Genomic DNA, 11375 nt, shown 5'->3' on the forward strand with positions numbered 1-11375 from the left:
TATCAAAATTATAAAACAAATAAAAGGTTACAAGAACATAAACGCTTAATATATATAGAATATTAGTATTTAGAGTTTTTTAACACCAAAAATATTGTTAACAAAATGTAATTAATACCTCATATAGCATAAAATTCATTGTACGATAATGTTTTTGTAAACACAAGGAAAATTCTTTAACTTTGGTCTTAAGATGCTAAGTTAAAAGCCATTTTAATGAACGCTGTCTAATAAAAACAATACATATAACTACAAAAACCATAATAAGCAAGAAAAAACTATTAAGTCACTTTATTGGCTTCTTTATGAAAACGAACAATAACTTATAACATTTCAACTACTATCTAACTTATTTATTTGGATACTTTTTTCTTGTTGTTGTTAGTTTGTTTTACATTAGTACTTTATTTATTTTAACATAAACAATAAAATTAAAGGTAAAAATATTTCACAAACTTAGTCAAAAACTATTGCTGAATTATTTGTTTAGTCATAAAAAACACATGTCCTCAACAAAAAACCTACTAAAATTATTTTCAATGTGTATATGTATAATGTATATATCCTCAAACAATTTATGTATCTACTTAAAACATAGTATTTAGAAACGTTGCGGAAGTAGCGCAACTTCAATAAATATTCACAGTTAGATGATGTCATTGAACACGTGTATATATAAAGCTTAGACTCATGTTTAACAAACTTTAACATAAGTTTATATTGTTTCATTTATTAGTTTAAGAACAAAAATGAATTGATTACTAGAATTATTAACTTTTATTACTAAAATATTAAAAAAACTGTAAAATTAATCATAATGTTGTCTTAACAGATTTTTTTATTAAAAATATACTAACTTTGTAAATTACGTTTTTGCAACTTAAAGAAAAATAAACTAATGTTTTTTTTTGAAGTATAATGTTTGAGTACAACAGTTTTGCATTAGAAGTTGTTCCTAGAGATTAAAAGTTTGGTTCTCGTTTCATTTTTTCTTTAAAACTCTTTGTCTTGTTTTTGTGTACGCTTCTTTTAAATATAAATAATAACATTACATAAAAACGAAACTACAGAACAAACACTCCTAAAGGTCGCTTCAAAAACGTTGCTTTGAATAATTTTACACTTTTCAAAAAGGATTCTTTTAGTAAGGTGTGTATATCCTACACGTTTTGTAATTCTAAAAAGACTTTCACAAATTAAATCGCAAAGAAAAATTGAAAAGCTCTTCGCTGTTGTTTAGCGCGTAAACAACCAGCTTTACAAATCACTGCTTTTTGTCTAGTAGTTAGGTTAGTTTTCTTAGTTGTTTAGCTATCACTTTTATTGATTTTTTCGCTTGTCGCCCGTATCTTTGCTTTACGTTTAAGGTGCAGGAAGACTTAATCCTTTTTGTTTAAGATAAATCTTGATATTTTTTAGTTATACTCTGTTATACTAAACAAAACGTACAGCTTTTCATAAGACAAAACGGTTTTTAGATTGAAATAGCTTTTACTTAAAGTACTTTTTTAGAGTTTAAAATTTATTGAAACATTTAAAAGCTACTTAACATATTAGTTAAAAACTTTAATGATTACATATCTTATTAATCTATTATACTTTATTTATTTAAAATGTAAGTTTTATAACTTTTTATGTCCTAATTTACTTTCCGTCTGAAATTAATTTTGTGTTATGTTAATAGTTGAACAAAATAAAACTTTAAAATTTTAACAAAATTTGAAAAGTATAGGAAAAAATTAAAACTGGTTGCACTGTGAATAGATTTAAAAGTAGTTTATTTGTTTAAGAAATTTTGAAAAGCTACAAAAGACAACATGTTTAAAATAGTTTTATCAAGTTTTAAAAGTTAAAGCAAAAAATTGATTGCCTACAAAGTTCAATCTTTTTAAAAGATTGACAATGTCTTAGAAAATAAATCCAAAGTTTGAAGGACTTGTTTCTATATTTTATAAATCTTTTATCTAATTTGAGTTTTAAACCGAATTTATTTAAAAATTTCATGTCAGTTTTATTACGCTCCTACACTTTGATTTATTTTTCAAAGATACTTTTTCAATTTCAAGATCTATTTAGTTTTATAATTTATTTTTTCAAAATTTAATCAGTAAACTAAGTTTTGCTAAATAATCAAGCTAATCAGTACTAACAATAATACTTATTTAAACGGAATAAAACCAAAACATATAATTATTTAAAACAACAAAACATATTATACATTAAGTTTTTTTATGCAAGTAATACTTAGATATTTAATGTAAACAAATGAGACTTTAGTTTTTTTATAGTGTATAGATGTATGATAAATAAAAGCAAACTATACAGTAATCTTCCTTTATTCTACCAACATATGTTTCAGTGTGTCAACGAATCAACACACTTTAACTGGGTTGTTAATGGGAAAGATAACTATAACTATATATGATAAATATAATTTTTTAAAACTATTAATGCATATCAAACAACAACATAAAATAAAAATACTATTTATTATATTTAAAGCACTTAAAGTACAAAATGAAATACTTTAAATAGTTTAATTCAAAATTTTTGGAGGTTAAACAGTTAGAAGATTTGTCAACAACAAATTATTCTAAATACATAAAAGTTATATTAAGAACTCATATTAGTTAAGAAAAACATTAAACAGTTAGTAACAACTTTTAATCTGAAAATAATTTTTAGTCAGAATTGTTTAAACAAGTTAAAAATTTTATGTTTGAAATCTATGTTCCTTAAACTTAAAAGTGTACCTTAACTACTTCCATTATTAAAAAACCAACGAAGTTTTAGTATCCAAACAAATAAATATAGAATATTTGTGTTAATCATTCATAACAATCATTTTATAATTAAATGTATACTAAAACACTATGTTAAATTAAAACTAGTCTTAAATTTGTATTCAAATAGTTTAGGTACGTTTCTTAATCAAAACTTTTGCTTAATGTCATGAAGTCACATTAAATTATGTATTTCTGTTATTGATGGTTTTTTTTTGTTATTTCTCTATCAAAAATTAAATAACTTATTTAACTGTTCAAAATATAGTTTTAATTGTTTGCTAACAAAAGATCCTAGTAAAGTAACTTCACTGGAATATAAATAAAAACAAATTATATAGTAATCTTCCTTTATTCTACCAACATATGTTTCTGTGTGTCAACGAATTAACACACTTCAACTGGGTTGTTAATAGGAAAGATAACTCGATAATAGAAAGAGTTATCTTTCCTATTAACAACCCAGTTGAAGTGTGTTGATTCGTTGACACACAGAAACATATGTTGGTAGAATAAAGGAAGATTACTGTATAATTTGTTTTTATTATAACATATATAACTTTTTGTTTATTTCTAACATATTTTAAAATTATAATTTAAGCTAAAACTTAACAAGTTTACTCTTTATACTAACTTTTAAAGTCTAGTATACTATGTGGTGTTCAAAAGTTTAAATTTTTATCTTAGTAACAATTAAATCACTTAACTAAATTACAAGGAGGTATTTTTAGAGAATATAGATAAACGTTTTACTCATTTAAAAATTTTTTACTAAACATTTTATAAATTATGGAAAGGAAAAATGTGTGGTGGTGGGTTTTAAATATGACTTCAACGAATATTAACAAAGTTATCGCTATCTAGCTACATAGAAACAACTAACTTAACCATCCCATGGTTTATGATTACTAGTTGCTGTCTTAGAAAACAAGTGAATCAAAACGTTAATGCACATTTTTAAATAGAATTAAAAATCATGACAAAATAATTGAATTTACTATTACTAATATAACACAAAATAGAATACAGATTAGACGGCAATTTTTAATGCACAATAAAACACTAAAATTTAAACCTCAAAGAAAAAGTAGTTGTCGCAGCAATAAATCATCAAACAATCTAACTTTTTTTTAAATCATAATTGTAGAGCTTGAGCAAAATTCTCAGAGTAATTCAGAATCTTAACGAACTTGGTAAACTAGGCTAAACTGACTTTAATATGTTTTGTAGCATAGTTATTATTTTATAGCAAGTTGATACCAACTACCATTTTTTTTGTTTATTACCTCCTGCTAAAATGGTATAGATAAACTACTGCATAAACTATTTTTTTCCAACATTTGAGATATTTACCAAATTAGCTATTTCTACGGTTACAACTGAACTTGTAAAAACTATTGCTTCTTAAGGTGAGATTGATCTATTTATGCGGGAACGGGTTAAAATTGCATGAAGACAAAATTTCACGAAGGGTTAATTTTGCACGAAGATACTTTTGCACGAAGACAAATTTGCACGAGGGGAAAAAATTGCACGAAGACAATTTTACACCAATAGTAAATTTTTTACAAGTTACAATTTTGCACGGAGGGTCATTTTTGTACGAGAGTAAAAAAAAACAAAATTATAAAAATAAAAGATAAATTTATAAAAAAACACACAAAGAAAAAGTTACTGACCGAGGGTAAGGGTTAGGGTTAACAGTGATAATAAAATAAGAAAAAAAAAAAACAAAATAAAAAAAAAGTTAAAAAGTTAAATCAAATTTAAAAAATAAAAATAAAATAAAAAGATTATAAAACAAAAATAAATAAAAAGTTCAAACCGTGCAAAGTTATCTGCTCGTGCAAAAGTGTCCTATTGCAATTTTGTCCTAGTGAAATTTAGTCCCCTCGTACAAAAGTATCTTCGTGAAGTTTAGTCCGCTCGTGCAACTTTGTCTGCTTGTGCAAATTTGACACCTACCTTATTTATGCATCTACTTGTTTATCTGAGATGTATTTATTAGTTATACTTATACAAAAAGAATAAATGTTCTGAAGACAATTGTTTTAATGCACTTGCTTTTATAAAAGTAATTTTAAACTAATCTGTTTTTTTTTTACAAAAATTAATGCTCTTCAAATCATTAGCTTAAACTAACAAAAACAATCTTTTATCAAACCTTTGCTATTAATGAGTTTTATTTATGAGTTATAAATAACATTAGAAGTAGACTAAGTTTGTTCAAGTTTTATTTGTTTTGATATCTGTAAAAAATCATTAAATATCCGTTAAACAAGAATTATTTTTAAGAAAAGTAGTTTATTATTGTTTTTATTAGCTTCGAACTTTTGATTAGGTTTTTTTGTATTTAATTGTTATTTAGCTGTATGTATATTATATATTCAAGTTTTTTAATTTTATAAACAAACATTTTTTTTTTACCAGCATTAAATGGTAAAACAAAATTATTAACAACCTACTAACAAATATACCTTTAGTTTTAATTACTGAATCTCTAATTTTTGTATTTATTTTAATTTATTTATACGTCATAATTTAAAGTTATTTTTTAGCTATTCACTTAACAAACTTTTTTTTTCAAATTTAATTTAAAATTCATCACTTGACAAAGAAATCTTGTATGGTTTTGAAAAGCTTTGTGTAATGAAATATAAAACAAAATGAATAATCTATTGATATTAAGTTGCAAATGGTATATAAATAAACAAAACAATATTTTACTCGTTTGAACTAAATCAAACGAGACCGTTAGTTGAATAAAACCTGTGAAAACTTTTTATATAAATCTGCAAAACGACATTAGGCTAAACTTAAAATAAAACTAGCATTTAATAGTAAAAAAAATAAAACTTATAGTTTAAAGCTATCAGTTTAGGAAAGTCATAATATTACCAGGTTAGCTTATGTTAAGGTTAGAAAAATGTAAGCTTTTAAATAATATTAAAATTTTATAAATTAAAGTAATAAACATACTTACAATTACCAGGCTTGTAAAATTTGTGAACAAAAAAAAAACTCTTGCAACTAAAACACTAGACTGAATCACTGTTTTTATTGTTAAAAAAAAAATTATCTATCGTACCGTGACGTAATTATAAGTTAGGCTTATAAATTCTAATAGCGCTATAAATTTGAAACTTTGAAATTTGTTACTTTTTTCGATTTTAATATTTCCTTGTACAAGTTAAAGTAAAGATGTACTTATCAAATACTTTAAGTTTTAAAACAAAGTGCTTTAAAATGAACAAATCAACATATTAACTCGTTCAATTCCCCCGTCAGCGTTCGCTATTTCCATCTTCTCATAGGTACAGGTCCTGCTTATTCCTTATATCTCCGATGTGATGTAAAAAATTCCAGTTAATGTTGTAATCAATATTATTATTATTTTTTAATTTCCAAATATATTTCGACAGTTAGACGCTGTTTTACATGTGGACTTTCAAATCTCTTATATGGCCATACCACCTTGATTTAAAAACTCCCCAGAGCTTCCTACGTATTGATTTATTTCCTTTTTCGTGGTAACCGTATCTTTAGAAATTACGTTCTTAGTAAGGCATTTGTTTTTGAGTGGGTATAGGCTTTTGTTTCTGCAACTGCGGAGACTCTTCTGTGTTAGTACTTTCAGTTTTTTCTGTATTATTTAAAGTTTTTTTATTGTGTCCTTGATTTAATATTTTTATGTTACTCATACAATTGTATGACAACTTGCATTTATTTTATTTATTAAACTGCTTAGACTGTTGTTTTGTTTAAAATGCTTGTTTATTAGTTCAAAAAAAAAAATTTTTACATTTTTCTTTACTGATTCGCAAAATGGTGGATTAAAATAAATTATTTCTCTTGATCTTTTTCTTTTCTTTTTGTCAAAATCTTCCGTATAAGTCAGTTTGTGTTTAAAATTTGATTTATCTAACGCATTTTGGTATGTGCATAATTTGTCTTCAAAAATACTTATGTTTCTAGATAATTTACTCAGTCTATTTTCTATCATTACAGGTAGGTTTTAAAAAAAAATTTAAGGATGATTGGAATTTTTGTTGATCTATCTAATTTATACGTTTTTTTTTTGTACGGTTTAGATACACTGTTTGTAAGGTCTAATGTTACGTCTAGAAAGTTGCATATAGTTGCACCGGTATCTATCGTTATTTTAAAACTAATGTCTTTGATTATTCTTGCTGTTTCTTGGTTTTGTTTTCTAAATATTGATTGTTTTTTGGTTGGATAATGGCAAGACTGTCGTCTCTACATAAGCCTTTCTCTTTAAAATTGTAAAGAGATTCAAACTTGCTCAATGCATATAGCCCGATTAGATCGCATAACTCGGCACCGAAGAAGGAGCCCATGGGAACGTCGAATAGATTGCTGTTGTTTTTTTTTGATCCAGAATTTTTTTTAATAGTTAATATTGTTTTACATGTATGCTTAATTAATTTAATGATATGTCCTCTACTATAGTGTATTTTATTTTAAAGTTTATAGCATTTACTAAATGGTTTTCAGTTATGCTAGGATAAAAACTCACAATTTCGAAATTCATAAAGTATTTTTTGTTTTATTTTCTATTATTGAACCATTCGATTACTTAAAACGAGTTTTTCAACTGGACCAATTTTGACGCGTATCTTATCTTCGTCTCAGCTCTTTTCAAGATGTTTTAACTTATCCTTCCAATTTCGTTTTTGTCTTGGTTTAAGAGTCTACACTCAATATTGAAAGGAAATTGTTTCTTATGATCCTTTTCTGTTATAAAGGCGTCCGAGGTTGAGAACTTTGTTTTTTTTTGTTTTTTTTTTCTCTCGGTAATTATTTCTAGAGACTCAGCATTTATTTGTTCGATTAGGTTTTCGTTTGAGATTTTATAATTTCTAGTTACGTTGTTAGTTAAGAGTTTATTGTAGTTGCTTGGGTTTGTTTGGTATATGTTCCTTGTTTTATCTGCGAAAATAAAATTTAATTTTCAATTAGTATTTGCTTTAAATCTTTTTGCAGAGCTTCTTGAACTTTAATAAATGTCCTTTTCTCTTTGCTCATATTGGTCGCTGTTATCGCTGTTGTGAAAGAAAATCTCCATCCGAGCCTATTTGTAAATTTTGTAGTTATGTCGTACATTCTGGTTAGGTATTGTTACTTGCTTGCCAAAGGGATGTCTTTTAGGCTATATTAAAATTCAATCATTTTAATGCTTTTCATGTTAATATTGCTTTCTTATATTGTATGTATATTATAAAGAATTGTACAAAACAAGAGTTTAATGGAGAATGTTAATGATTAAAACAGTAATAGGTGATTTAAATTACAGTTTTTATTTCAAAAACGTCAGAAATTTACACAACTAATCTATGCTAGGTTGATTCAAAAACGGTAAAATACTTTGACAATCAATTTTCTTAAAAGTAGTCTGTTTTATTGATTTTATAAGCTAAATAATTATTTTTTCTTACAATTTTTTTTTGTACACAATTAGTTTAACTTACACTCAAAGAAAAGCTTTATTTTAATAACGAACATTGTTTATAAGAATAAATAATCAATTCCATACAGTGACAACTTTTTTCTTAAGGTACATTCTTAATAACGAACATTGTTTATAAGAATAAATAATCAATTCCATACAGTGACAACTTTTTTCTTAAGGTACATTCTTAATAACGAACATTGTTTATAAGAATAAATAATCAATTCCATACAGTGACAACTTTTTTCTTAAGGTACATTCATTTGTATAGAAAGACACAATAGGATTAAAGTCTATTAGAAGTATTATAAAAGTAAATGATAATTTTAACAGTACAACAGTAGAATGAGTTATGAAAAACTAGACAGTTTTTAAAGGTGATGATATTGATTTTATATCAAAATACCCTGTTATATTTTAAAACTAAAAGTACTTAAGCTTATCGTTTTTTTATTATTTCTTAACTAACTCTGCAAAACAAATTTACTGGTTTTAGTCGTAAAAAAGCTTGACTTTTTTTAACTTTAGTTTGCACAACATGAAATTTTATATGCAGTTTTTTATTCATGTTTAGGAGACAGGTTTTTATCGACAACTTAAATATGTGCTTAAAACATATTTAACAAAGTAATAAATTCGGGATTAAGATTGTTATATCTATAAATATTTACTGCAAACTCAGTCAGTTACTAAGTTTCACCACTGAACGGATTGTCAAGCTGCGACTCTTATCTACTTTGTTGCATTTATACAACATGTATTTATAAATTTAACAACATTTTCGTTCAATTTTTGCATGTTTTGTCATTTTATTTAACTTTTTTTATTACAGAGTCGCAGTTTAGCAATACTTTCAGCGGTGAAACTTAGTGACTGTCTTAATATGTAAAAAAAATTTTTTAGTTGGTTTAATTAATTTAATATATCCTTAAAGTCTTACAAGTTCAAAGTGGTTTTCAGTTTTTTTTTCTAAAAGACAAAGCTGCTTTACATATAAAATACTTACCTTTTTTTATTATAATCATCGAGCATCAAATTTCTTATCTTACTTCTGTGTATCAATGCAAACATCACCTTGTAGTAGAAATTTCTTTTGAGTAAGATAGTATACTATTCATTTAGATCACGACTATCTATATTACAAAAAAAAATAATAACAGAGGAGTTTTCGGGCTTTCAATGACTGTTGGAAGTTATCGACCGAAAAAAGTCATGTGAGAAAATTAAAAGTTTATATTTTGTTTTTCTGTCGTTTTCGTAGTTTTTCAGTCTTGACAAATTGAAGAAACGGTCATAAATACAATAAAAGCTAGCTTTTATTAAAAAAAAGATTGAAGTTAGATTTTAGAAAAGGTAGGTAATAAGTTAACAAAAATTAGTTATAGACTTTTCTTTCTAGTACTGTGCTAGCGCCTAGCGAAGAGTTTGTTTGAGTTTTATTTGACGTATATAATGAATAGATAAGATATTTTAAATGCTTTAAGATAAAAAGTATTGACGGAATGGTAGTGTAACATAATTTAATTTGATAGAACTAAAAACGATAAAGCATCTTTGAAAACAAAAAAAAAAGTGCCTTAAACATAGCTTGTCAAATTTTAAGCCAAATTTTATAAAGTGTAAATCTTTTATAAAGTGTTCTTTTGCTCGTCTTTTGATTTTTTTTTGTTTTTAATTATCTGAATTCAACTATTTGCGGAATTTTAAAACTTTTAAATAAAAAAAGTAATTAACATTATTAAGCAACGATATTTTTATTATAAAACTTTTTCGATTATATAAGTTAGGGTTTCCAAAATTGGGTCATTTTAAAGTCCAGGGGGCCATAAGCAGCAAAGAGGCCAATGAGGGGGCTGTGACTAATAGATGAGCCATAAGATAAGACCATTTTGATACTTACGATAGATGTTCTAGATTTCATGATGAAAAAAAAAAGTTTTTAGGTGTATTTAAGAGTATTTTGGAACTTACACTAGATCAGGGCCATTTTAGAAAATTATGGGGGTCATAAACTGCAAAGAGAGGTGAAGGGGAGCAAAAGGCCATTATTTGGAACTTACACTAGTAGATATGCTACAGTTGGTGATGAAAAGCAGAAAAAGGTCTTAGGGTAATTTTTAGGAAACATTTTTTAAGGTAGCCGTACCTTTTTAAACTTCTTCAAAAGGGATCCTTATGAAAAAAAAAGTTTAAGAATCCTGATACAAGCTGACGTTAAAACTTTAAATTGATATGTTTAGGTTTATGTGTCAAGGCGAAGCCATAAAGTAGATATACAGGTTTAATTTTAGTTTAGAAACAATATATTAAGAAAATAGTTAACTAATGTATAAATAAAAAACTTGTGCTTATATTTTGTTGTTATATAATGTATATTTTTGAAACGATTTTCAATCTGTGAACTCAGGAGTCAAGGCCTATTGTATATATAGTTCAAAAATTCAAGAGCAATTGTCCTGATATCTGTTGTGTGTGACTCAATAACCGAAAGGTTTTTTCGTACATATATCTAGGACGAAACCTTTTCAGCACTTATTTTTTTGGTTAAATGAAGAATTATAAAACAAAAGATATTGTCATACTAATTTTTTCGACAACTTAATTTAAATCAAAAAATAATTTACCATAAAAAACCCTACACTGGGAATTATTTATTAATATATATAATTTTCACTTAAATGTTTTTTATTGAATATAACTTACTATAGTAAAAAATTTCTTTCATTTTAAGCTTAAGTATTAACTCAAATGTTTCCAAACACCCAAGCTAAATCTGGCTAGTTTTTTTGTAGAATTTAGCAGATTAAGGTTTTTTGAATTTTTTTTTGTATTAACTTATGTAAAATTAAATTAAAATAATCACTTTCAAGTTACCCTGTGTGGGCTAGTGACAATGGAGTTGACGGCTTTGCAAACTTTTTGAATTGAATGTCGCAAGATCAAAACCCATCCCCAAAGGGTATACATAAAAAAACTATGTTCTACTTTATTTTCCACATTAAAAAGTATCCCAGAGGTGTACAACTCAATAACCAAAAGGTTTTTTGTGCACCAGGTCTTAGAATCGAACGTTTTGAGCATCTATTTTTTGTTGTTCAATTAACTATATTTACACTTATGTT

Source organism: Thalia democratica, chromosome 1 (assembly GCF_965202585.1).
Source record: "Thalia democratica chromosome 1, ktThaDemo2.hap1.1, whole genome shotgun sequence".
Classification (NCBI taxonomy): domain Eukaryota; kingdom Metazoa; phylum Chordata; class Thaliacea; order Salpida; family Salpidae; genus Thalia; species Thalia democratica.